The following is a 13,653-nucleotide window of genomic DNA, read 5'->3' as shown; positions in this document are numbered from 1 at the left end:
AATACCTTTTGATCGCTCTCAGTGAAAACCTTCAACAAATCAGACGCCGGTGATATCGCTCAAGAAGAAATTTGATTGCCTCTGAATAGCCTTTGATCACACTTAGTCGCTTTGAATAGCTTTGAAATCACTCTGAATGCAGGGTGATTAACAATGAAGTGTATTCGACCTATTATCCTTCGACAATAACCCTAATCTTCCATTGACATAAATGACTACTGGTGAAAGATATTGGATCTCGCTCAGAACATATACATGCCGGATAATCCTCTCCGATACCTGGAACATCTTCCAGAACCTCTTACCGGGGCATATGCAACATCTTCATGAGTTTTGCCTACCCCTAAGGCATCTGCCTTAGTTACCGGATAAGCTCACTTTCAGTGCAGGAGTAGCCTCTTCTACCAGATAAGTAACCGGGACATTCCCATCTAATGATTGTTCTTTAGTCTTCCTAACCCATCTCTGAGTATGATCATGCCAGATTTCACTAATCTTCTCTTTTCCTTTTTCATTTGATCCTCCATTATTAACCGGTGGATTTCTGCTTCTACAGAACTTAGCAATATGTCCAATTTCATTACATGCATAACATGTGACATTGTTCTTCTGAATTGATTTGCAAAAACCAGTGAAATTGCTTGACCTGCACTGATTAGCCATATGTCCAAATTTTCCACAAGCATAGCATTTTACATTCATTCTGCAATCTTTTGTCTTATGACCAAACTTATTGCATTTAGAACATTTACTGGGAGCAGAATCAGGGTTTTTATTTGTTATGTTTCTACATTGCTTAGCCATGTGAACAAATCTATTGCAAACAAAACATCTACCATTGAATTTATAAGCATTGAATTGTCTTACCGGTGCCTTATGGTTTTGATCTTCATTAGCAGTACCAGAACTCTGTCCTTGCTCAAATCCAAGTCCACTAGAATCTCCAATCTGCTTGTCTCTTCAGTAACTCATAAAGTTGTGCTGAGATGATCTTGAATTTTTCTTTGTACTCACTTGCAGTAGTTAAATCTTCTCTTAGTATTATCATTTGTCTCTCAAGCTCTTGCTCATTGCTCTGCGATTGTACCAAATCAGTTCTCAACATATCATTTTCATGAACCAGCCTACCACACTCTTCAAACTTGTTCTTCATGGATACAACAAGATTTTCTTCCTTTTTGTTTATGTCCTCAATCTCCTTAGACATCCTCAGAGTTATAACTTGCATTTCATTCTTCATAACCATGTTCTCTTGACTCAATTTCTGACATTGTTCCTTAAGTGCATTTTTCTATTTATCATCCTGGTTTTGCAAAAGTTCCTTCCTTCTAGGTTGAACAGATGATAGCCTCTCTTGTAGGACAAGAATGAATTCTTTTGCAGAATTCAATTCATCTTGTAGCTTTAAGTTCTTCAATCTTTCAACATCATAATCTTCAAGTGCCATCTCAAGTTGTTTCTCCAAAGCCATATTCAATGATTTTGGTTTCAGGATCTTCCTCAAGCTTTTAAATTTCCTCCGAGGCACAAGGCTCTGGTACCAATTGTTGGGAACCAATAACATTGCGAGGCGGGGGGGGGGGGTGAATTAGTGTTATACCGGACTCCTAGATTTTAGCCTTAACAAAACATTCATACACCAACCAGTATACCGGTATAAACATAATTGAAAGACGTAAAGAAACCAATAAGCCAAACACATAACTAAGAACCATAACACACAGATTTATACGTGGAAAACCTCAATGAGGAAAAACCACGGTGGGATTTGTGACCTACATTATCAATCCACTGGCCATATGAAGAGATATTACAATATATGATGGGCCTGCACTTGCAGGAAGGCTTACAGCTTAGACACTGCTCAATCACAATAGGAGCCTCACTGACTACATAAAATTCCAGACAACAATCCAGAGAAGTGTGAACTACTAAGATAGCATCTTCTATGCTAGAATACAGTTCCGGTTTAAGCTCTGTCTGTTCCGGTTGAAACCCTAAACCCCTTTACTAGAATAATACTTACAATAAATTCCTCACATACATAATCTCTCTGAATAATTACATTTGCATATCCATCACCATATATATTACCTTATATCAAAATGATCTAATCAAACTGACCTATATACCCTATACAACTTTATGCCTTATGTCGGCTTACAAAGATATATACAATATCAGATTACATGTCGGCCATATAAAATAAATGTATTTAAAACAAGTTATCGATGCCGGATCCAAGATAAGTCGGCCTCCAATATTGATAACCTTTACTATACCATGTCAGCCTGCATTGTCGGTGACCAAAGAAATCCTTTTGTCTTGCCGGTGCTGGTGCTGGTGTAGAATCTGTAAAGTACCTGTTGGTACACCATATGAAGTCGGAACACAAAATCATGTTGCCATCAATGACAACATAGTGAAACCAACCAATAGAGTGTCAATTGCCAACATACGTCTACTTTGAAACCATGAAATTAAATGGAAGAAACAATATGGAGTAGACAAGACCCCTGATCTTTAAATCTTACAGCCCCCTATACAAATTCTGGAAACTTTTGCTCATCATGGATGAAAATCTTGCATTTGACTATCAAACTCTTTCTTGACAATAGAAGTGATGCAAAAATTACCCTTTTGAAAGTGGTATGCTCAGATCCAAAATATTACCTTCTTACATGAATCTTTGCATGATAAAGTGTGGGCACTCCTCTTGAGCTGCCAATGGAGTCTTCCAAGCTGTATGAGAATGACTCCTCTTTTGAAGACCTTCAACTGATTGTGAGTAAAATCCCACCTTTCCAGGCTTCAAAACTGATCTTTAGACTTATTGTACAGTGACTTGCATTATTTGGTTGATCTTCTTAGGTACATTATGGAAGAGCCTTAAATTGGAACTCAAGGTTCACTTGTACTTTGGGAGGTGTACGATAAGTCTTCTTTACTGCATATTCATTTGTCCCTTTCTTATATTTGCATTTCATGTGTGCAATCAACTCATTGTTCATGAGAGTCTTATTAGATTTGACTGCTACAAGTTCTTGTCCTAGCTAATTCGATAGCTCTCCTACTATTGACATACTCTGTTAGTATCTTATACACTTCTCTCAAAAGGTTATGTGCCTTTCTTTATGACTGGTTACCCAACTCACTGTATGGTATCTCTTGATGTTTCTATAAGGCAGATTTGTATTGGTTGTGTGGCTTCCATACATGTAGGTCATGATCCTCATCCTTAATGGCTATGGACCCACATTTCTATTATCCTCATTAGGTTGTTGGCATCTTTGATTGTTGTTCCTTTTCTGACTTGTTTACTCTATGATCACTTATGACTATTCTAAACTGATCTCTTCTCGTGGTCTGCAATTATCCTATGTTGCTGCTCTGTTCCAAAGACTTGAGGTTGCATTATTTTCTTTTGAAGGTCCTTGTTCTTTACAATCTGCACTTTTATCATGGCATAGGCTACTTTAATCTTTGTTTCTAAGCACCGTCATTTTAGGCTTTATCAACATTCTTTTATTCACATTGTCATACGGTCCTTTCTATACCTAGGTGACTGCCTTTGGCTTTATGACTGTAATAACAACCTTCAAAAGGGCAGATTGTCCTTTGACATGCTTAGGACTATGATTATGAAGATGATTTTATCTTCTTCATTCATTGTTTAGAGATTGTTACAAACCATGTACCTCTTCATAAGATTGTCTTCTCTCATGATTGTGACTGCCAAAATTGCTTTTATAAGGATTTTGGACCTGTATCATGCTACTAAAACTCCATTCACTGCTCTTTGATGACTCAGTCATATTTTATTGCTAGTACCCTTATGAAATCTTTCCCTATGTTCTTTGACAATGAATACTTATTGTAAGTTCACTGTCTCTTTATTGTCTCTTCAATAATATTTAGGGCAGGGTTTGTTGCTATTCTTATTTGTCATTGGGACTGTATTTGACTGAGAATATTGTTCTTGTCTTATTCTTTGGGACTGCAAATCTTTCATGTCTCTATTTTTCTGATGAATTGTTGTTCAAACTGTGGTTTGTACTGATCTTTTCTTTATCTTAGTCATTGTGACCTTTGAAGCATCCATGATATGAAGATGTCTTTTGATATATAGGTTGCCCTTATTAGTGCTCTGATTTCTCACTATATTCAATGCCATGATCATACTTATGACTGTATTAGGGATTGTGACTAGCTTTTCAGATGCAAAATACTATCATTTTGAATTATCATTTTACTCTTTTGAACCATGGTTGGGAATTGTACTTGTTACACCTTCCAAGATTGATGAATGAGATAGAGACATGGGAGACATCTTTGAAGCCCCTTTGGATTGTGTCTATTGCTTTCAAATATATGACAATCAAAGGGTTGATGTTGAGATTATGATCAGGGAATCTCTCTAGTGTTCATGACCTACTCATAGTACCCATGCACTATCTACTTTGTATTTTGCAATATCTTTGGCATCTGTGGCTTCCACTCTGTCTTTTGAAAGTCAAAAGAATTGTTGTCAAATAGGAAAAGACTGCTTTTATCTCAGACTTGATCATTGTTCCTATTTGGTATGTAAACTCTTTATTACTGCTACCATTAGACACGTAGGGTTGTTGAACAATGTAAAACTTAAAGAAATAGTCTAGAACACATACCTTGTGCATCATGTCTATCAAAACATTTGTAATTGCCAAATCTAGTTAATCTTCAACACTTGATAATTGCAAAGTGCAATTAGATATTAATGAAGTCTTGAACATGGGAGGCAAAATTTTGATCTCTTGAACTTGATGCCATTTGGATTTTAACTCTAATGAACTTTAGTTCCTTTTGTGCATTACATGGAAATGTCTCGAAGCTTTGTCTTCTTGATAGTAAATTCATTAATGTGTTCTTGAAACCTCTTATTGCTCTGTTGGTGAAACACTATACTGCTCTTTTAGGTTTGTATATCAACCTGTCCTACAGTCACTACCTTTAACTATGCATTTTACCATATTAATTCTTGACCTAGGTGTTTTCCATTTGCTGTATATAGGTAGTGACTTACATTTCCGTAAACCAGGGTTTCTAAGTCTTTTGTTACTGTCATAAGGCACAATAATATGATTTGTGCTATGGACTGTATCATCCTTGACCGAGACTGCTATCTTTGATCCACGTGAACATACTCACTGTGATTTGTTCTATCAAAAAGACCTTGTATGGGTTGTAGCTTTGTAAATGCTATTGTGGACTGCCCATTTGTAGCATTTTGATAGAAATGTCTATCTATTACTTCTTTGCTTATGAACTCTTCCATTTCTCACTGAACCTGTGACCAAAACTTGGTATTTACTGTCTCCTAACTCCTAAGGTTGCTATGACTCATGTATTTCCAAGGCTAATTGTTACTCTTCAAAGAGGACTATGAATCTAATGGTGATGGTTCATGCATTGGCCTCTTCACGTGGTCTTCCAGAATGCTATTAGTTTTATCTTATAGGAGACTTGAAATGAAAGCATAGGGCGATCCATAATGTTAACTAAAACCCCAAAAGAGGATATGATCTAATATTTTCCATGTCATTGCTTCACAATACATGCAGATCCAATTTCTAAAAATACATGCAACCTAAAAGAATGTATTAATGATTGTGTTCCTTGGTTATGACTGTCATAGGGTTTGTACTTCACTATTTTTTCTACGCTAAGCCTGCAACTTGGCCATCTCTTTGATTATGAGATTGTTTCTATTTAGTGTCTATGGTTGTTGTCTTTCTTCATGACTGCTCATGTGTTGTAAGACCTTTATTGCTTCTTAGATCTATATCTGGATTGTTCTCTTTGCACGGACTGTAATTGTGCTTATGCTTGCTATTTGTGATTGATTTAGGGAAGCTTGATTGCTAATCAACATTGTTTAAAAACCTTCTAGTTTTTTTGACTTCTATATTGTGTTCTTTATTATAATTATTGTTACTTGCCATGACTGTTATTATATTACTGCGTCATTGTTTGGACAGTGAAAACACTTGGAGGGACTATTTTCTTCATTATGGATTGTCAAACCATTAAATCTTAACCCTATTCAATTCACTTTGACACTATGTATAGAGACTACATATTTCCTTCAACCCGAGTTGTATTTCATCACATCTCACTGTCATTTCACTGCTCTATCTTTCCTTTATGACTATGGTTGTCAATAATTGTGAAAATTAGAGAGAATGTATTTTCTTGCATTTAAGACTTATGTCTATTCTTTTATGTTGCTATGTGACTGCATCATATTGGTGAAATGTATAATTACCTATGTAATATAACATTTTCTTTTCTTTTTGCAGAAATGTATTGAGAAAATCAAAGAAGGGGATAAAGTTAGGGTGTTGGATCCATTTAATGGTGTTGTTGTGGGCATTGGACGGATTCACTCCCTATCTATTGTACATGGAGTCAGCTTGAAAGGAACAGGAGATGCAAATGTAAACATTTTAAAGGTCACAAGTAACATATGTTTAGTCCTAAATGTATGGTTGGTGAATAATCACATAACACAGTATTTCCCGCACATACCAAGTATTCATGGAACAGAACAATTGTACATCATAACATAAATAACAATGATAATATTAGACTAGAAAAGTTATATCTTTATTCTAGTGTCCAGAATTGTCCATACATAATCCCCTTGCCGAGGTTCCAACCAAACAATATAAAAACCCGACGGTTGGTCAAGTTGCCAACCATCACCAACTCCCAACTACCCGATGGGAACCTCTCGGCGACAAACATAAACATAACACACTTATAAATATTATTCTTACTAACATACGTTATTTACCCCTAACATTAGCCCCCCCAAAAACGTACTCGTCTTCCAGACGACTCAGACAAGAGAAATTGAATTATATAAAACATAGCTAAGGCTGAGAAAAGGGAGGAGGCGTCTCTGTAGTGGCCGTAGGAGGAGATTGTTGTCTAGCCTGAAGTTTCAAGTTTTTTTCCGCCAGCAACTAGCGTTCCCGTGCTTTCTTTACCATGTGAGCAACTTCCAATAGCTTTTTATCTTTCTGTTCCAGTTGTAAGGTGAGCTCTGCCACTTGGGTGGCTAATGCCTCCAAGTCACCCGTACCAGTTTCTGCTGGTACCGTATCGATTTTTGCCTCCAAGTCACCCGTACCAGTTTCTGTTGGTACTATATCGATTTCTGCTAGCACTATACTAGTTTCTGTTGGTACCATACCGATTCCTATTGGTACTGTACCAGTTCTTGCTGGCACCGTACCAATTCCTGTTGTACCAGTACATGTTGGCACTATACAAGTTCTTGTTGGCACCATACCAGTTTTTGTCGTACCAGTACCTGTTGGCACTGTACCAGTTCTTGTTGGCACCATACCAATTCCTGCTAGCACAGTACCAGTTCTAATGGCATCGTACCAATACATGTCGGTATCGTACCAATTCTTGTTGTACCCATACTAGTACCTACTGACACTGTACCAGTACCTATTGATGTTGTACAAGTACCTACGGGTATCGTACCAATGTCTTTCGTACTAGAACCTGGATATGTCATACCAATTCCTTACTTTGAAGGTAATTTGGAAGGTGTGAACTTTACCCTCGTACTCTTCCATTGAGCCCGCAATCCTCCTTGTTGCTCCTCCTCTTCCTCTTCTTCCTATTGCCACGACTTTGTTTCCTCTTCCTCCTTCACAGCTGTGCGTCCTGATAGATGGAACCCCTCATCACCGCTTTCCTGCTCTTCTGTCTCTTCCACCTCCGAATATTCTGCGCTGCTAACCTCTTCAATCTCCATGGATGTCCATTTTCCTTCTTTTTCTTGTCAGTTGTGCTGTGTAGTGTACCTGCCAAATCAAATGGGGGTTTGGGGCAATGCCCCCAACAGGTTCAAAGGGCAGCGCCCCTTGTGAGGGTCTGGGGGCAGCGCCCCCAATGAGGTCAAGGGGCAGAACCCCTTGCGGGGTCAAGGGGCAGCACCCCTCGTAAGGGCAGCCGCCAACACCAAATTACAACCTTCAAACCCACACGGAACTCCATGGTGTGCATCAATTTTTTGCTTTTTTAAGACGTCAAGGACAAGGCCAAAGAAGTCAAAATTCTGATCAAGGTGCATTCTCCCATACAAGAATTGTGTTTTCTTACTTGTTCTTTCGTATAGACTTTTGCTTCTCTCTTGGTTGTCCGATGCATAGGTGTGTGGCTTGAGACTCCCTTCATCCAACTTAAAGCTGATGCCTTCGAGTTTTTGATATATTGCTTCCTTGACCGTATAGTATTTCTCCTGTGGTCCGTACAAATTTCTCTTGGTTGTCGTACCTGTAGCGTGGTCGAACGACCTCTCCCTGATTGCATCCCTATATACCGTACAATGTGTCATGTACGATGTCTGAACAACTTTCATGCATGTCGTACGATATCTACTGTGCCATATCCGTCGTATGGTTTCATCGTACATCGTACCCTTTTCTCTATGTAGTTTATGTCATACGATGTATGGATCAAATGAACAAACTACACCATACGAAATGGTTGGATGAGGTATGCCATATGGGTTGATGCTCTGTTGTGTGCCGTACGGAATGGTGCTCTGTCGTACGCCATATAGACTCCTCGTCTTGTCATATGGAATGGTGCTCCACGCTTGTGTTTCGATCGTACTTGTTGACTGTACAATGCACGGTATCTCTGCTTCTAACATTTTATTGATCTCCTTATTTACTTTGGCTACATAATTTTTGTTCATCCTGTACGATCTCATTCGTACCGGTTGGGCTCCTGGTACAAGTGTTATGCGATGCACGTGTAGCTCCGGCGGTACCCCATTCAAGTCCTTGTAGGTCCAGGAAAAGATGTCTTTATATTCCAAAAATATCTTGAAGGTTGTTGCGTTTAGCACGGGTTTCCAATCATCTCCTACAAGTATCACCTGTGGTTCTGCCTCATTGCCCAGATTAATCTTCTCCACACCTCGTTCCTCGTACTTGATGGGTTTATCTCATTCAAACTGGTGGGCTGGTGTGTCATCCATTCTTGCCATTCCCTCTAGTATCTACCGTACTCTGGGGGAAAGAATTGTTCTTCCATCCCGCCGCTTGATTCTCCTATCCCACATATTTGGAGCATGTGACACTCCAGGTGGAAGACCTCATAGTCTTCCATTTTCCAATGAAAAAGTGCCGCCAGTGAACTGGTTCCATCCTTGGAACACCTGTCCAATTCCAACACTCCTTCCTCGTCAGGCTCTTTCCCTCCTCTGTCTCCTTCAGAACCTCACTCCCATCAGTTTGAATCTTCTGAGTCTAAGTCCGATGACGCAAGCTCTTCGCTAATGGACTGGTTCCTTGATCAATTACATACTTATGGTCGTCATTCTCGATTGAGAGCATATTCCTTTTCCAGTTGTGGTTAGCTTTGGCCATGATCAACCACCCCCTTCCTAGAAGAGCGTCGTATGCTTTCCTTTCCAGTGGATTGACTACAAAATCCATAAGGAATTGCTGCATCCCAATTACCACCTTTTGTGCCATGAGGGTACCAAGGGGTTTGATGCTGTGTTGATCCACACCGACCAAGTGGAAGGTTGGTGGCTAGAGTGTCGGCTTGCCAAGGCTTCGCCAAGTTTCCTCCGGCAGTATGTTGACTCCGGACCCACCATCAACAATGGTGTTTGTAAGCTTTTGTCCCAATATATCCATTTCTACCACTGCGGGTTTCCGTCTGACATCCACCACGAGTAGCATAGGGTTCATGGCATCCGTACCAGATCCCTTCACTGGGTCCGTACTAGATTTTGCCATCATTTGGTGTTCCTGATTGAGGGTAGTGTCCCCGGTTACATTTGTCAAAGCCATCCTTAACTATGGCATGTTTTGTAGAAGGTCAGACACCCGTATGGGTATTGTGGTTTGTAACATCTGCTTGATGATAGTTTTCTCTGGTTTCGACCGAACTGGTGTATCGGCAGCTAGGTGTGAGGCCCTCCGCTCTCCAGCCATCACCTGCTCGATATCTGCCCTTGCCTCCTGGAGCCTTTCTTTTTCTATGTGAGGGTCCAGGTACATGGCTTTCTTGTTTTGCAACCTTCTAATTGCCAATACGTCTTCTCTTGATCCCTCCACATCGAGCATGTTCACCCCTTTTTGCTTTGGACAATCCATGTCCTCGTGATTTCCTAGACCGCACCATTTGCACAGCAAACTTCCTACATCACCTTCGTTTTGGCATTCTCGAGCAAAGTGACCCCATTCGTTGCACTTCCTGCACTGAATCATGGGTCGCCCCTTCCCGTCATATTGAATTCTGTTGTTACCCCGCCGATTGTTTCTGTACCCTCCAAGTGAGGCATCAGAGTTTGTTGTTGGCTTCGACGGTGTGGCTTGGTTGGGTTGGGCGTAGAGCACTTGTGTACTCCGTGTTTTCAAGTTGTATGGGCATTTCTAAGTGGAATGTCCCATTACTTGACAGATGTCACAAAAAACTTTACGGGGACAACTTCCTTTAGTGTGTCCTTCAATCTTGCAGTCAGTACACCATAGTTCTTTTCCTTCCCTGCCACTTTCTTTGTCACCTTTTAACTCCTTCATCATCCTCATCATATCCTTTCGGAGTGCTTGCACGGTTTTGGATCCCCTGTCGCTACCTTCGTCCGTGCTGTCACCATCGCTGGTTCGTCGCTTCCTCCGGGATGTCTTGTTTTCACTTTCAATATCCATGGTGCGGTTGTATGCTTCATCGTACGATGCTAGAGGGACCACTTTCATCGTCCTTCTCAAGGATGGTACCAATCCTTCCGCGAACCACCGCTTCTTGAGGCCATCTGTCGGCTGGTTCTCCATTTTGTTAAGTAGTTCCCTCAGCCTTCTGTTATATGCACGCACACTTTCATTTTTTCCTTGTTTGGTGTTGTAAATTTCTGCTACAATTTCGTTGTCATCCCGTAGGAGTTTGAATTCTTCCTCGAAGGCCGCCTTCATATTGCTCCAAGACGTTTTATGTTGAGCATCGAGGTCTATGTACCAGTCAATAGTTATTCCTCGCAAAGTGGCCAGAAATTCCTTCACCCAGTAGTCCCGGTCGTCCTGGCCATTTGCTTCCCAAATGGTGACGCATGTCTTGCAGTGTCGTACGGGGTCCTCTGACCCGTCGCCCATGAATTTTGGGAGTTTCTGCTTCTCCGGGGTGTGTGCCATCATTCTTTTCTGTGCGGTTTTATGCAGTGCCTGGAAATGGCTATATGTCGGGAAGGTACTGTGTCTGGGGGGTACCGTACGCTCCTGGTCTGGTCGGGCCCCTGTCAACCGGGCTTTAGTCACCTTCGCTTCTATAGTCCTTCCTTGGATTTTCGGATCTGACCTTCCTATTTTGATGCCCTCTGACAAGGACAAATTTTTAATGTCAGACAACGTTGCTTCAAAAATAGTGGTGATTTCCTCGTGCAGGTCTTGTACCGCCTCCTCTCCTTGTTCGGAAAATTCCGATTGGGTGCTTTGTGATTCGGCTCTAGAGTCCTATTCACTTGACGTCGAGTGTGGGGCCTGGTCGATGAGATCTTCCTCCGCTACGTCTGGAAGTGGCAGGTTCCTGGCGACCTCGGCCAACTCCTTCCACGTACACAGTTTTTGCCTCTCCCAACTACGACTCCGACTCACACTCTAACTTCTCTTGTGTTTCTCTGGACTCCTCGAGTCGGCAACTTTTGTTAGTCGTCATCTCTCGTCGGCCTATTCTTTTATGCATAGAGATCTCTGTACAGTTCCCTCGTTTACTCCTTCGGTAGTAGTGGTACGTCTGTCTTTGTTCGGTCGTAGGGGCATCAAGTGCTAGAGGTATGGCGCCGACTAGCTTTCCTCTCCTCTTCCTCCATACGACTTCGTTCCTCGTACTATTGGGGAACTTGTTGCTGTCGAAGTTCCTTTGCCATTTCCTCCCTTTGGTCTTGGAGTGCAATCAAATTCCTGGCAAGTAGCCTTGGAATACTCCTGAGTAGGTCAAAGATGGGGGTGCTAACGATGAGTTCACTATGTTCCGTGCCTTTCGAGACAGCTCTCTCCTGAGCCTCTCGCCACACGTACTGCGTGACCGACATATGCCACAACTCCACCAAGTCTGTCATCATCTGATCCTCTCATTCCTCTTCCGCGGTACCCTCTTCGTGCATGTCGTTGTCCAGGACAATTAATTTCTGGTTAAACGGTCGGCCCATTAATTGCTTCCGCCTGCCGCCATAGTTATCTCCAGGTTCGTTTAGGCAACGGCGCCAACATGTTTAGTCCTAAATGTATGGTTGGTGAATAATCAGATAACACAGTATTTCCCGCACATACCAAGTATTCATGGAACAGAAAAATTGTACATCATAACATAAATAACAATGATAATATTAGACCAGAAAAGTTATATCTTTATTCTAGTGTCCAAAATTGTCCATACATAATCCCCCTGTCAAGGTTCCAACCAAACAATATAAAGACCCGACCGTTGGTCAAGTTGCCAACCATCACCAACTCCCAACTACCCGACGGGAACCTCTCAGCAACAAACATAAACATAAATATAACACACTTATAAATATTATTCTTACTAACATACGTTATTTACCCCTAACAACATACCCCTTGTTTATGAAGACAAAATAGATGGAGTTGTCCATCTGAAAGAGAAAGAGGGAACCTTCACACAGTGGTCATTAATATATTTGCAAAAAATGATATAGTTGATCATGTTTATCATGTACTAGTTGTTAGACATCTTGGCTCGTTGCTTTATGCAGCATTTTGAATGTGTTGTTCAGGGGTTTTAATTATCATGGTGTATTTGAAAAAGTTGGAAACTCTTAAACTACTATGACATTTTTTATTATATTTACATATATACTTTTAGACAACTTTGACATCTTATAACTTGATATATATATGCATCATTGTTTTTATTGCATATTACCTTTATTTATCATGGTGGTGAATTAATCTTTTAATTCTAGCATGTTATAGCTTATTCATATATGTAATATTTAAATTTGCTTTTATGTTTTAGTTGAAGTTTAATATTATGTTATTTTTGCACTATAAAATTTATGGTATTTAATAAATTATGCATATCATGACTATATTTACTACCAATCAATGGAAACTAGTAAATAAAAGTGACTAAATATACTACCAATGGACAAAAATCAATGAATGAAAATGAATAAATATACTACCAATTGTGATGCGAAGGCACATGGATGATCTCAGTTACTGAGGAGGATTTACAACATTTACAATACCTTTGGGCTTACAAACCCCTCACAAAACCTCATACCCAGGTTCCTAGGATGCATGATAAATGAACTTATAAGGACAACAAAGGGTTAACACATGAATTACAAGAGTCCAATTACATAGGCATGTTTAAGATAGTAACATAAACCCCAAACAACTTATTCCAACCATGGCAAGGCTTGTAAGCCAATTACAAAGTGTCTTCTTCCACATGGTGCACCTAGGCCTAGTAGCCCTCTAAATGAAGTTTGCATCGAAACAAAAGGTTTTAACCACCTAAGGGAATACCATAGAAAATAATATGGGTTGATTTCAATAAGAGGAGCCACCCAAATAATCTTTGCAAAGGTTTTCAGAGAATACTCATGAC

At 40.3% G+C, this 13,653-nt stretch overlaps 1 protein-coding gene across 1 annotated transcript in view; it reads left to right on the top strand.

Annotated features, from left to right (window-relative positions):
* LOC131049811 (uncharacterized) overlaps positions 1-6,648 on the top strand; it is a 209,809-nt gene extending 203,161 nt beyond the window's left edge. The window contains exon 15 of the mRNA XM_057983889.2: positions 6,339-6,648. The gene's annotated coding sequence lies outside the window, so the exon portion shown is untranslated. The remainder of the gene's footprint in view (positions 1-6,338) is intronic.
* Positions 6,649-13,653: the final 7,005 nt, after the last annotated feature.

Source organism: Cryptomeria japonica, chromosome 7 (assembly GCF_030272615.1).
Source record: "Cryptomeria japonica chromosome 7, Sugi_1.0, whole genome shotgun sequence".
Classification (NCBI taxonomy): Eukaryota; Viridiplantae; Streptophyta; class Pinopsida; order Cupressales; family Cupressaceae; genus Cryptomeria; species Cryptomeria japonica.
This window is presented reverse-complemented; position numbering and strand designations above follow the sequence as displayed.